A 14,738-nucleotide genomic window follows, 5' to 3' on the forward strand; every position below is an offset into this window, starting at 1 on the left:
AGAAAGAGAGAATCTGGGTCTAACAAACTGAATTAATGACTTTGAGCAGAAAAACTCAGATTGGTTTTAACTGAAAGTTTCCAACAGTTGGAACATATTTCATGTCTTCAGAGTGTAAGGTGACTGGAGATGTTTTAACTACAGCATTCTGAGTCAGTCCTCATTTTTCCCCCCAAACACACAATTGTCCTCTAAGATTTAAAAAAATTCCACAGCCAAAGTTATGTCATCTTGAAGAGACAAAGACCTCTTCTCTTAGTCTTTTTTTTTTTTTGCATAAAATAAATTGTTCTAAAAGTTAACTCTCATCATTATGAAAGCAGAATTATTAATGGACTCTTGAAGATACACATAAGGAAAAATAAGCCCATGTTCATATTTCTCATCTGGCTTCAAAGAGAGATCATTTGGTCATAGCTTGGAGTCAGCCATCAGCTCCACCATGGAAAGAAATGACCTATTTCACTTTGGTATTTCTCACTGGAGATTAAAATATATAAAAGTTTAAAGAGTCATGTCTGGATAGATCTATACAAAGAAATCTATATAAATATAGAGGTGTATATATATATATATATATATATATGCTTAACTCTATAAAACTATATAAAATTATGATAAATGTATTTCAAATGCATGCATTTTACTTACAACTTAATATATTAAAATTCTATAAACATTTTGTTATAGCTTTTGCTATGCCATTTCCAGGAAGAAAATACAATTTCAGAAAAGTCATCTTAGATTTGTATTTCATGAATGCTTCACTTTTTTTTTTTCCATCTGGGTTGAAAAATAAGGGCAGACTTAATTCCATTCAACCGTGTCTTTAAACAACTCTTGGAGCAATGAGATTATAACAATGGAAAGTCCTAAATTGATGAGAGACTGTTCCTCTCTTTACTTCCCCAACCCTGATTTCTCAGGACCCAACCAGGACAGCAAGCGACCCCTTGGTAGGGTGAGGGCTTGAGTATTTATAGGATGGGGCTGCTGCTAGGAGAAGTTACTATTGCTGTCCTTGCTGGAAATGAGCAGGTTCCGGAGTTGTCTTCTGCTTTCAGTCATCCCAACCCGCTCGGCCCCCAACCCGGGAAATGGCATTGCTAACAGTTTGATTATTTCTGAACTTCATACTTACCCCTTCATGATTTAGTTGTTTATGCTTCCAGAACAGTTGAGGAAAACAGAGTGACACATAGAAAATAATTAAATAATAGCATCATATTACAAATTGATGCAATGTATAACTAAATATCAAATTCAGTGCTAAATTAGGAAATTGATTATGTAAGGACTGAGCTATTCTAGAGAATGGTTGATCTTTGAATTGAGAGCGTTGCCTGGAGATTGGTGCAGGTGAGCACAGGTGAGGGAGAAGGGCTTGATAAGTGTGTGCTCATTGGGAACTCAAAGAATATATTTGATGGGACGGGTGGAGCCTGCTTGGAGAGGGGATGGATTGACGACCAGATAGAGGAGTTTGGGATTGATGATGTAGAAAATAGGGAAAACTCAAATGTTTCTGAGCAGGAAAAGCCTGACGAAAAGCTGAATGGCAACATTAATACTAAAATCTCAGTTTTCCAATGTGTAAACACTGACGTGTTTGCGCACTCATATATTACAAATATATTGTGCAAGGAAAAATTTGTTTGAGGGAGGTAGGAAACAAACAAATGTGTTATTGACATTAAGTGAGAAACTCAAATCTTTCAATTTTGCATTAACGTTAAAAGCATAAACCCTTCTTTTCAAAGTTTGCTTATAATCCAGTCATGTGTTAGTTCTGCCAACAGCTATGACAGCTCCATGTACATCATGAAAACAACAAAGGTAAGGAGCACAGGAGCTACTGTATCTGTGAGCATTTAGGTAAAATAGACACTGGTACTACTTTATTTTGGGTTTGGAATTACATTCTTATTTCGGAAGTCCTAAAGTGCACAATCTAAAGAAATCTAAAGGAGCCTACAATCTAATGGGATCCAATAGACAGTTTAGGATAACTTGCTATTCATGGAAGCTGTGACGGATGCTGGCTCCCAAGAGGGGATGCTGGGCACAGCACACACGTGGATGCTGAACCAGATTGAGGTCTGTGACAAGCAGAGGAATATGTGGCACCAAATTCTTTGTGAGCCAGGAACAAGAGGCACCATCTTCACATTGTGAGGTCTGGCTCACCCCTCTATTGGCTGAAAGAGGACTCTGGCCAAAAATAGAAAATGGAAAGTGATTTTCTGGAAAGCTTGCTTTATATTCATATTACTACATTTATCAGGGTTTCTAAAATGCTTAATAAATTAATTTTTTTCTGAACAAATACTTTTAAAAAGTTATAATTGGATGGCATGTTATAAAAACATCACACATAATATGTATATATTTTAAAAATTAATTTCTTACACAGTTGTCAAAACACAAATTTTGTAGTTTAGTTCCTTAATGTGCCTAAGATGAAAATTTCTTTAAACAGGACAAATACTAACAGCCATCCTCTGCTTAGAATGCTGTTTTCCCCATATTAGAGAGGATGACTAGAATTCATGTTCTCAAATCAAGGCAAAAATATCTTTGAAACAGTATGAGTATTATGTAGGTTTTCCCTTTTAGTGCTCTTTTTAAAAGGCACTGCAGTTCATTTTTAAAAATTAAAGTCCACTGACATGTAGAATGATCATAAAATAGATGTTTCATTGTTAGTGTGGAAAGTTTCTATAACTGGGTTTTAATTAAGTTATTTTAAATGGATATTTCAAAACCTGAGTGGGTGTGTTAATAATGTGCTAATATATGCAGCTGGTAATGTCTTTTCTCCTATTGACTGTCAGTGAATTAAACTTTTATCAAGATTTGCCCCTGTCATTTCTTCCTCAACACCCCCCCCTTTTTTTTTCCCTACGTAGGCATTCTGGTGGCAACCATGAAAATACTCCTAACCAGGAAACAAAACTGTGAAGCCTATTACCAGGCTTCAAATCAAAACTTCCACTGTACATCTTTACACATTACGTCCACATTACTTAGGATGTCAAACAGCATTGATGCTTCAAAAGGAAGCCTATGGTATGTCATCTGAAGGTGAGGCACAGAAGACATTGCTATGAACACAGATCCTTTAGCTTTCATAACATGTTGGAGAAGAGGAAGGAGTTGGTGGATACAGGGAAGTCGGCTTGCTAGGGAAAAGTCAAGTCCCTCAATCATTTCATCCTGTTTTTATTACTGGGAACTCAGGGTTCTAACTCGGTACCACACAAACTCTCTGGAATCCACGCCAGATGGCTAGAGATGAGATTTGGATGAACTAAGAAGACTCCTTGCTCCCTGTTGCAGGGACTGGTTTGGTAAGACTGCCCTTTCCCAAGAGTGTCCCCATGGCTGGCCCACATGCCGGACCTTCTGACTCCAAACTATGTTTGCAGTTCACGTAACAGGCTCAGCAGACTTCAGTTCTAACATGCCACCTGGTAATCTCTAGGAGCTGCAGCGAGTTCCCAAACCAGACATCCACTGTGGCTCCAGCCTTCTTGTTCGGGTCCACATCTCCCGTGCGCGTAGCCCTCTCACACTTCCAGCCCTCTTCTTATAGTTTATCTTCAGCATCACGCTGCTTCTGAGGCACTGGAGAGCATTCAAGAAAAGGTAAGGCATCAGTGACTTGGATATACATCAATACTGATATTCTCTCATAGCTTAAAAGGGCTGTGCCAGAGTGTCAAGAGGACAAGAAGTAGCCATACTACTCTTTAACCCACTGACCAGATTTGGGTGCTTCAAGGTAATACGTTCCGTTCTCATGCCTAGATGCTGCACTGGCATCAGCATACTTACACATCAGTTTATTTATGATAGAAATATACTGATCTGTAGAAATGAGTTAGATGACTAAAACCTGAGAATATAAGGGAAAAAAAGTGCTGTCTTGGATTTAAGTTGCAAACTCTAGAATAACATGTGCAGTTTCAATAAAACAATGTGCTCTGCTAGTTGGTTTGATAAATTGGTTAAGAGCAGGAAGGCAGGAGCAGGGCTAACTAGGTTCACATCTTGGTTCTACGACTTTTATGACTTGTGTGAGGTTTGGAAGAATTCCTGAACTTCTCCAAGCCTCAGCGTCCAGCTGTGAAATGGTAATGTTGACTCTCTCCTGTGATTGTTGTGAGAATTTAGTGAATTATTACATGATTAGAAAAGCCTCAAGAAGTCCTACCTGTTACTGTTATCGGATCAGGCAATAACGTTTGAATGGAACCCTGTTTGCAAAATAACTTTGACTCAGTGAAAGGCAAGTGAAGCACATGTTCAAAGAAAAGCACATTCATTCTACCTTCATAACAAATAAGGATATGGCAAATATTTTAATGTACAAGTCACAGAGAGAAAATGCAAATTCAATACATTCCAACTACATTTGTTCAATAAATTGTGTTCTACCCAGCTTCTAGTATCTGAGTGATTTCAACATTCCCTTTTAATAAAGTGGCTTCATTTGTTAAACCTCAGAAGCTGGTTTTACAAACTTGTTCTTCTGTCTCTTATTCTCAAACTTCCCATTTTTACCAAACCTATAATGCCTACCAGCCCTGCTTTGATCTGTCAGTTCTGTCCTTACTTTCTTCCTACATCTTTACTAAGACAGGGGTTTGGAAACTAATATCTCCCAAAACTTCAAAACAAGTATTTCACAATCCTCAGAAAAATGCCCACATTATCTGTATTAAAATGGCACTCGGCCTCAGCACAGAACCCAGAATGGACAAAGGAATTGGAAAGTTTATTAATTATTTAAGGTAGGCTGGAAGAAACGACACATGCACAACCACTACAAAATGAGACGAAGTCCCTGATACTTAGCTACAGATGTAGACGTGGTTCTTGCCAGGTGGGGTCTTGCTAGAAAGAGCATCTCAGTTTCCCGGTGTTTCACAGCTTTTTCATGCCCATTCAGGAAAGACATGCTGAAAATTTACACACTTATGGGCAGACATCAGTGCCCCTCTGGATTCTTGACAGAAACCAATGATCAACAAGGCTACACCTTCAGTTAGGAGAAGAGCAAAGAGTTGTTAGAGTGACGTTCCTGATGTGTATCTCTAACCCCACAGCAGTCCCGTTTCCACCTCCAGCTTTTCTTTATCACTTACTCTGCCATTGTATTGGCAATTTGATTCTGAACTTCTGGAGTCTGGAGTCTTCAGGGGCAGCTTGGCCCTGCTGACACTTGATTTTGGACTTCTGGCCTCCAGAGCCGTGAGAGAATAAATTTCTGTTGTTCTAGGTCACCTGGTTTGTGGCAGTTTGTTACAGCAGCCTTAGGAAACTAACACACCCCATAAGTCTTACAATTAATTCTGTTTAACAGGAGCAATATTTAGTTTTACTAATAAGCAAAATTATTTCACTAAGACAGAGGTTATTTGTAAATAAAGTTACTTCACAAACACGATTTAAAATTATAGTTATTATAGGACAACAAAATATATTTTAAATAATATTAAAATTATTTAACAAACTATTGAATCATAACGAGGAGATAATGTATAATCAGGACAACAACCTCCCTATAATCATTGTTTGGCCATTTGACATGAGCTCAACATCCAATATAAATATTTTCCCAGCTATTCTGAGATGGGAAGATCCTGGCATGAATTTAATTTTTCAAAGTTTTGTTTTCTAATCATCCATGGGAATGATAATGTGTTTTTTCTTTAGATACCAAAGTGAAGTACAAATCTATAGAATACTATATTGAAAACAGGAAAAAACCATCTAATGGGAAAGGGGAAAAGAGGCATTAGATTCCTAGGGCTCTATACTAGACTCACCACCCACGGTCTCTTTCTCAACTCGATGGGAATGTTCTCTTCGGCTGTAGCCCGTTAACTAGCTGATCTTCTAGTATCTCGGGCTGTAGTAAGAGATTCCATCTTCCAACAGGGGGACATGCAAACGATAAACCTACAAAGACATAGAAAATTGACCAAAACACTGGAACAGGGTATGATTTAGCCAAACTCACTCAATTTACAGAGAAAAGCTATGGCCCAGAGAGATGATGTGAATTCCCTACTGCCGCATAGCTAGTTAATGCATCCTTACCGCTAATAAGTGCAGGACCAAGGATGCAGTAGGACTGGACTGCTTAGTAATGCACAAGCCTGCCAAGGAAAAGAAAGAAAAAAAAAAAATCAGAACAGCAGCAAATACAAAACACTACAAGATTTTAAAATGCTACTTTTGGTCACTGGAGGAAACTGATTTCTGCTTTCGATTCCATCTCTCTGTCCCTGAAGTGAATAAGAAAGAGAAGTTCATGTTTCTTTTGAAAGCTATGTTGTCTGTTCAATAAAGTCTGAATAGTAAGAAATTAGGTTCTGCCCTGCCCTCGTCTGTATTTTTCAACTGGGTATATATTCCCGAACTATGTCACACATCTGCAAGTAAATTAATCCAAGAGAAAAGAAAATGGTGTTTAAGTCCAAAGCATTTCTTAAACATAAGCATTTGGTCCAATGGCTCCATTTTCAGAGCACTGATAACAAAATCCATACATTTAAACATTAAGAAAATAATAATAAGGAAAACCTTTTACTTTTTTTTGCTTCTTCTCCATGACATTTCTTGAGGGTTTAGGCATTTGGACCCTAATTTTATTTTCACTCCACAGCTCTGACAGCTGAGCCGCATAGCTTGGCATTTAAAAACAATCAGTGTAAGTGGTTGAAATATATAATTTCCTTGGTTTGGGAAGCCTCGAAATATCTGGACACTTCCTTCCCAGCCATCTTTGTTGGTTTTATTGACACGATGGGTCATACAGCTTTTTGATGAAAGATGAATCAGAAAGAAAAGAGGAATATAATTATCCAGTTTGGGGTCCAGTGGAGTGGAGATGAACTGGATGGCTCAGTGCAAACCCGAATTCCTGTCCTCTCCCCACAGCAGGACATGAATGTCAACTGAGGCTGCTGATTTCATATTCTTGTCATTACTCAGACGGGAAAGCAGTGTTTTGTTTTTGAAGCATTGCCACTGTGTTTTCTGTAATCTTTATAATCATTTACTCCTAATCTCCTCTCAATCCTGCAAATTTAGTCTTCAGGTTCAGTCAGATCATCCTCCTCATCAGACAGTACTTGTCTTAGGTTTCCCAACTGAATGCTGTCACCTTGGTAGCCTCGCTTCCCCAGGCCATTCTCAAATCCAGCCTTATCTCAGTTCCAGCCCCTTTGTAAACAACCTTCAGGTGAGATTTTTAGATTCCAAGCAAATTCGAGGCTCCATTCCTGCCTTCCTTTAGCTATATCTATGCTGGCTATTATTTCTCACAGAAATCACTCACTTCTTGGCATAGAGTATTGAATAGCCTCAGAATCTTTAGTTATACTGTTTGGGGACAGAGGCAAGACCCTGCCGCCCTTCAAGCTCCAACAGAAGCCATACAGAGCCATTTTCTTAACTACATTTGAAAACAAAAAAAAGCAATGCCTAGAAATGCCTCCATTTGCTGAGTTTGTAAATTGTGAATGAATTGCATATGTTTTCCATTGTTGTGGAAAAGGAAAATCTAAATTTTAAATATCTGCTCCTCAAAAATAAACGCAAGAAGGGATAATCCAGAGAAAATAAAATGAGAGCAATTTGCAATAATTTTTTTTTTCTACAAGGCCTAACGCAGGGCTGCAGTATAGCTGTGTGGGCTGTGCGGGTGAAGGAGTGGGTCATATAGCAAAGGTGGAGCTGGGAGCGGTTCTCCCTGGCGTTGTTCACTGCAGTGGCCTCAGCTTTGGAGGAGTAGGCAGGTCGGGGAACAGATCCCTTCTCAGCTTAAACTTGACTGAATTGTGCTAATTGTCAGTTAGTGCAAGAGCCCTGGTAGAACACCCTCAAAGTAGCCTCAAGATGGGGAAGGACCCACCCTCCTATTGAATTGGAAGTCTAGGGACTGACATGTATTTTTTCCCAGTCTCTCAGTGTATTCTGCTTGGAACTGGGTTCACCCAACATTTAAGGCCCCCTTGCCCTTTTAACGTAAAGACATGCATATGTTATTTATCTCTTTTCTCCATTCTTGTATATTCCAACCTTTCCAGGTTATTGCCATTATTTATGACTCTACTAAAATGTAAAACTGGCTTCAGAAATGTCAAACAGAATAATGGGAATGGAGAAATCAGAGACAGAAGTCAGCTATAACCAGTCCCATAGTTCCTGCTTCTACGTGGCAAATGTGACTTATTTTCTTATATAGAGTGCTTTTGTGGCTATGGGAAAATGCCATTCTTTAAAATGCACACACACACACACACACACACACACACACTCTCTCTCTCTCTCTCTCTCTCTCTCTCTCTCTCTCTCTCTCTCTCACACACACCCCAACTTGTCCACAGAGGTAAAAAGGCCATTTGCTAAGATGTAAGTTGCCTCAGTTTCATATTAAAGGGCTTACATGCTCTTTTTGGAGACAATATTCAGTACAGTCCTATGTAAGCTCATTTTGATAGGCTATATTTCAATCAAAAGGAAAAAATAGAAAACAAAATTAAAAAGAAAACAAAGCTAAATTATTCAAAATGGAAAAATTTTTGCAAAGCAATAAATACTGGTAAGTAAGGATTACAAGTCAAAAATAATTGACCAAATTTCTGTTATCATTGTAAGTTAAAAAATAACTATGAAGAACTGGGGAAGTGGGGCCCCCCTAAGTCTAGCTGTGAATCTTTTTCTAACTAACCATATAAAAATAGACCAATTTCTCAGTATTATGTTATCTCCATTTCATCTGGGAGAAAGAGAATTTGAATAGACAATCTCTAAAGTCTTCTGAGACTCTTAATTTATATATACTTTTAAGTCATATACAAATTCAGATTGAAAAATATCAGAAGAGGTTAAAAGTGCATGATTGTGAAAAATTCACCTATTATTTTTAATAATGGTATTTTTCTTTTAAAAATATGATTATGTTCATAGATTATAACCTATTTCTAATTTACAAATTTATTTTTGTGTCTAATCTCATTTGGAATATTATTAGAAATCCACAGGGTAGATGCCATTAAGCTGACTTTTAAGTGTAAACACTGATACACAGAAAAGTTAAGAGTAAAAAGTATAATGTATAAAGTATAATCCAAGTTTTCTGAGTCCTTCATACTATGCTTATTCTTTTAAGCCAAGCTACTTCTTCAAAGGTGCAAGAGACATAAATAACTTTTTAGAGAACCACTGAATACATCCCTAAAATACTGAGATTAATTTCAGTAAATCTGAGGGAGATAGTAGAAAACAGAAAAGAAGCTGAGCTCTGAAAGACTCACAGTATCACGCATACAAATCTCTCCCATATGCAGGGGCAAGAGTGAGAACAGGCTGTTAAGATCGATTATGACTATATGCTGTCTTAGCTTGGTTCCCTGGAAACAGACTCTAAATTGGAGACTTGTGTGCTTGAGATTTACTGGGGATTGGTCTTGGGAATTATACATGCAAGGGAGTAAAAGAAGTAGGATTTAGCACAGGGCAAGGCTGAACCATGATGCAGTTGCAACATGGACCTCAAATGATTCTTCAGGGAGTTTTAGAACTGAGATCCCTACAGAGCTGTCCTCTAGTGAACAGTCCTTTATATGCCCTCATTGATCACCATTGGAGGCAGGCTTCCCCTGGGATGGAGACATGACATTGGACTGGGGGATTCCATTTTGCCAAGGGAGATTTTCACATAAGCACTCAGCTATGAGATGTCAGCACCCAACAGTCCCAGTGGCTAAGGTATTCAGTTCTCTCAGCTAGTAAATGAGGACTATAGTAAATAGGTTTTAAGGAAGGGATATAAGCAAATTGGCCTTCTAAAAGGCATGTAAGAAGCACGCAAATTGGACTGGATTAATGGGACAACTCAAAGGTCTGAAATAGTCTTTGGCATTCAAGAGCAAGTTGACTTTCTCACCTGTCAACTTGACAGGTGTGGATAATCAGGTTTTTATGGAAATGGCATATGAGGTTAAAATTATCAAATTAAAATTTCCTTATACATTTTATCCCTATATTATATTTCTATTGTAGTACTGTTCAAAAAGTTATATGTTTTCTAAAAAATGGAGTACTAAGCAATCATTTTATGTCTAAGCCCACAAAATACATTAATTTTCCCCAAAGCTAACCTTTTTTTCTCTAGGGTTTTGAATAACAATAAAACACTTTGAATGCATTTGTCTAGACTATTTGAAGGTTTGTTTTTTGGTTTTATTTTTGCGGTACGCGGGCCCCTCACCGCCGCGGCCTCTCCCACCACGGAGCACAGGCTCCTGATGCGCAGGCCCAGTGGCCATGGCCCACGGGCCCAGCCACTCCGCGGCATGTGCGATCTTCCCGGACCGGGGCACGAACCCGCATCCCCTGCCTCGGCAGGCGGACTCTCAACCACTGAGCCACCAGGGAAGCCCTGAAGGTTTTTAAAATATTTTTCAAGATGTGTTACCTTTGTTTCTCTATGTGTTTAACTTCTATTCTCTCTGACAATCTTTCTTTTTTTTTCCTCTCTGACAATCTTATATCTAGCTGGAAATCTAAACATTTCTTTCCACTCAAGAAATATATTAAACTGCAAAAACATGATATCCAGGGTCTGAACAAGACAAAACAAACCAACCTTGAGATATTCATGAACTTCAAATCATTCAAAATTCACAAATCTGTATACATTAGGCTGCAGGAATTTTAACAATACGTGTAACGTGACATGCTGTCTGCTTTACATCTAGACAAAATAAATAAAAACGGTAATGGTTTTGTGGAAATCTTAATACATGTGAACATTATAAGATACATTAGGTAGGAAGTCTGTTATGAACATTAAAACAGCATCTTATGACTTTTGCAATAAAGAACCTGACCCAGATATCGGGAGAGTACACATGATCACATCTCTTCTATTTTCTCAAGCATCCACAATTTAGACAGTTCCCGGTAAAGAGAAAATGTGATTGATTTTAATGCCATTTTCTTTCAGTCACTGCCATTTGGATACAGACTCTATGCATGAACCTCTTCCTCTACTTACCTTTTAAATATTGAAGTATCTCACAGCTAGGTTCTAAGTAGTCTTTTCTGACTCATACACACTCTGCTCCAGTTGATCTCAACTATCCCCATGAACGTAGATACCATCTGTGGGCTGAGAAATACTAATTGTACCTTTAACCCAAAATGCCCTCCTAAATCTAGGCTTATATCCATTTGAAATCTACAATGAATGCCTCTTAAGCATCCCAGATAGGTTGATTGTCCCAAATATGTTGTCTGACCTTCCCAGACATATCCTGTCATGGTCATCTACATTTCAGTGAATGGTGCTGTCATTCATTTAGTTACCAGCCAAGAACCCAAGATTCCCCTTTGACCCCTTCCTTCTCTCGTCCCTCACAACCACTCCTCAGCCTCTCTTGGTGCTTCTGTCCATATCGATCTTATACTCAACTACTTTCCTCCACCTCCACTCTCATCACCCTGGTCCAACCCACAGTTACGTTGTTCCTGGATTATTCATTCACTGCTCTCCCGAAGTCTACTTTTGCCCTTTTCAACCTTCTCAACCATGAAGCTGAAAAAATAATTTTTTTAAATGTAGGGCTTCCCTGGTGGCACAGTGGTTGAGAGTCTGCCTGCCGATGCGGAGGACGCGGGTTCGTGCCCCGGTCCGGGAAGATCCCACATGCCACGGAGCGGCTGGGCCTGTGAGCCATGGCCACTGGGCCTGCGTGTCCGGAGTCTGTGCTACGCAACTGGAGAGGCCACAACAGTGAGAGCCCCACGTACCGCAAAAAAAAAAAAAAAAAGTAAATCCTGGGACTTCCCTGGTGCGTTGGTTAAGAATCCACCTGCCAAGGCAGGGGACAGGGGTTCGATCCCTGGTCCAGGAAGATGCCATATGCCGTGGAGCACCTAAGCCCGTGTGCCACAACTACTGAGCCCGCATGCCACAACTCCTGAGCCCACATGCTGCAACTACTGAAGCCCGTACATTTTAGGGCCCACGTGCTGAAACTGCTGAGCCCATGTGCTGCAACTACTGAAGTCCGCACACCTAGAGCCCATGCTCCGCAACAAGAGAAGCCACCACAATGAGAAGGCCGCACCCTGCAACGAAGAGTAGCCCCCACTCGCTACAACCAGAGAAAACCCAAGCATAGCAACAAAGACCCAACGCAGCCAAAAATAAATAAAACGTTTAAATAGATAGATAAATAAATAAATAAATAAATAAATGTAAATCCTATCCTAGGAGCAAGACACTTCCCACTAAAGTCTTTCAGTGGCTTCCCATGACTGAGAGGGCCCTGCATGGCCTGACCCCTGCTTTTCTTTCTAGTCACCCCATTTCCCCAGCCACTGAACTCACTGTTCCATTCATACACCAGACTTTCCAATCTCATGATCTTCAAAGTTTCTCTTGTCTTGTCTTTTCATATGACTGGATCTTTCTTATCTGAGTCTCAGTTTAAACCTTACTTCCATAAAGGGCTCCCTACTCCAAACCATCTTAAAGTAAATTCTCTAGATGTTTTTCCCTCTATTTTAAAGACCTAATTATTATTAAATAAGGACCCGGAAATACCATTTTTGTTCTTTGTTACACTTTTCACAGTCTGGATTTTATCTGATTATTTGTTTTTCTCCCCGAGAAGAGTATGAGTCTGAGTCAGGACCTGTTCAAGTTAGATTCCCTGAACACAGTGCCTGTCCCATAGGTGATAAGCCAAAAATATTCTGGAGTGAATAAATGCATGGATGAATGAAATTTGGAATTTGAATTAAAATATCAACAGTACTAAAATTACAAATTCCCTTCTAGAAATTATTTTCTTAGAGCTTAGTAGGTAAGCATAACAGTAGAGATGTTCAACAGCCACCATCCTGGAACAAAGTTCTTCTTAAAGTCACAGTATGGAAAAATATAGGGAGTAAAATATTTCCATGAGAAAAAAATAGACCATTTGTAATAAGGTTGCCACAAATTTCAGGCTGTCTCAGAAGGAACTGGCTCTCTCCAGTTGAAGCCAAGCCAAGGACAGTAAATAGAGTGTGTGATATATCTCAGAAATTGTGTACATTGGCAAAGGTGGAGGAAGACAATTTTTCAACTGCTGCTTCTATTATATTTGGGCACAGGATAGTATCATTAGTCTTTTTCTTCCTTTCAAGAACGACACAATTTACAATTTAAGAAACTCGTTTTATTTCTAAAAATAGGCTCTAATTTTATAATATTCACATTTAATAAGGTGTGAATTAATAGCCCCTTAAAACGATGTCATAAATTGGACATTTATTAAACCCTCCAGTTTTATTTAAATTTGCAACAAAATCACTATTGTAATTAAAACACTCGGGCTTAGCCTACCCTGGCATCGTAAAAGAGGACAAACTAGTAAGACATTTTTATACTAAAATAAATAAGTAATCTTTGGTAACTCGTTTTATAATTTGGAAACAATGCTAGTTTTCTTCTTGAAGGGAGGAATTTTATTCTCACCTCTGACATTATCCCTATTTACTGGGGTTTCAACTTCATTGCCAAAACTCCAATCCCCATTCATGATTTTGACAATGATGTATTTTGCTTTCCTGAGGCAGAGACAAAGCTATACGGCCACCAAACCTTTCTCATTTTCCTTCTGGGCACACCATGAGACTGTTTCCCAGTCTTGCTTACAGTTAGGGTGGAGCTATATGACCCATGTGCGTAGAAGTGATGTACACCACTTGCAGGTTTGACTTCTATAACACCTTACAGGATCCTGTTTCCTCATCTGCTGGGCAAAGGTGGAGGCTTCCAGTGGAGGAGTCCAAAGATTTCAGATCCACAGCAAAAAAGGAACCTACGTCCCAGAGTAACTTCATGGAACAGAGACACCATCCTTCATCTTGACCATGCTGATTGGACTCTGACGGATGCAAGAGTTAAACCTTTATTTTGTTAAATAAATGAGATTTTTGGACCAGTGTCTTTATAGAAGTTATCTTTTCCTAATACATCTGCAAAACTCCACTTTTCTATTTAGTTAAAAGTTGTGACCACTTATTGTTTTATTTTTTTAAATTAATTAATTAATTTATGGCTGCTACTCTTCATGGCGGTGCGCAGGCTTCTCACTGCAGTGGCTTCTGTTGTTGCGGAGCACGGGCTCTAGGCACGCGGGCTTCAGTAGTTGTGGCATGCGGGCTTCAGTAGTTGTGGCACGCAGGCTCAGTAGTTGTGGCACGCGGGCTTCAGTAGTTGTGGCACGCAGGCTCAGTAGTTGTGGCTCGCAGGCCCTAGAGCGCAGGCTCAGTAGTTGTGGCACACAGGCTTAGTTGCTCCGTGGCATGTGGGATCTTCCCAGACCAGGGCTCGAACCTGTGTCCCCTGCATCGGCAGGCGGACTTTCAACCACTGCGCCACCAGGGAAGCCCAGGAATACAGTTTTTGAAGGCAGTCCCTTAATTTAGGACCTGACACTCAATAAAGAGTGACTTAAAAATATGTGGTAGCATATATATGGTAAAACAATACCTTTACTTCTTGGAATATTTATCAGGCATAATGATAAGATAATGAATCAGAAAACAATATGCCAGAAGGCTTTTTTTAAACATAATTTGATCAGTTTATCACTATAAAAGAATCTGTTGTATCAAAAGAGTTATCAGACTGATTAACATGGGGAACGCTGATATGTAAA

The 14,738-nt window shown here is 39.2% G+C and overlaps 1 long non-coding RNA gene across 2 annotated transcripts in view; it reads right to left on the reverse strand.

Annotated features, from left to right (window-relative positions):
- Nucleotides 1-4,160: 4,160 nt before the first annotated feature.
- LOC117195652 (uncharacterized) overlaps nt 4,161-14,738 on the reverse strand; it is a 57,336-nt gene continuing 46,758 nt past the window's right edge. The window contains exons 3-4 of one of the 2 annotated variants that reach the window (XR_007474551.1): nt 5,151-6,167; nt 4,161-5,044 (exon numbers count right to left, since the gene is read on the reverse strand). This is a non-coding gene — a long non-coding RNA (uncharacterized LOC117195652). The remainder of the gene's footprint in view (nt 5,045-5,150; nt 6,168-14,738) is intronic. The other variant, XR_007474550.1, reaches the window with a different exon arrangement.

Source organism: Orcinus orca, chromosome 21 (genome assembly GCF_937001465.1).
Source record: "Orcinus orca chromosome 21, mOrcOrc1.1, whole genome shotgun sequence".
Lineage (NCBI taxonomy): Eukaryota > Metazoa > Chordata > Mammalia > Artiodactyla > Delphinidae > Orcinus > Orcinus orca.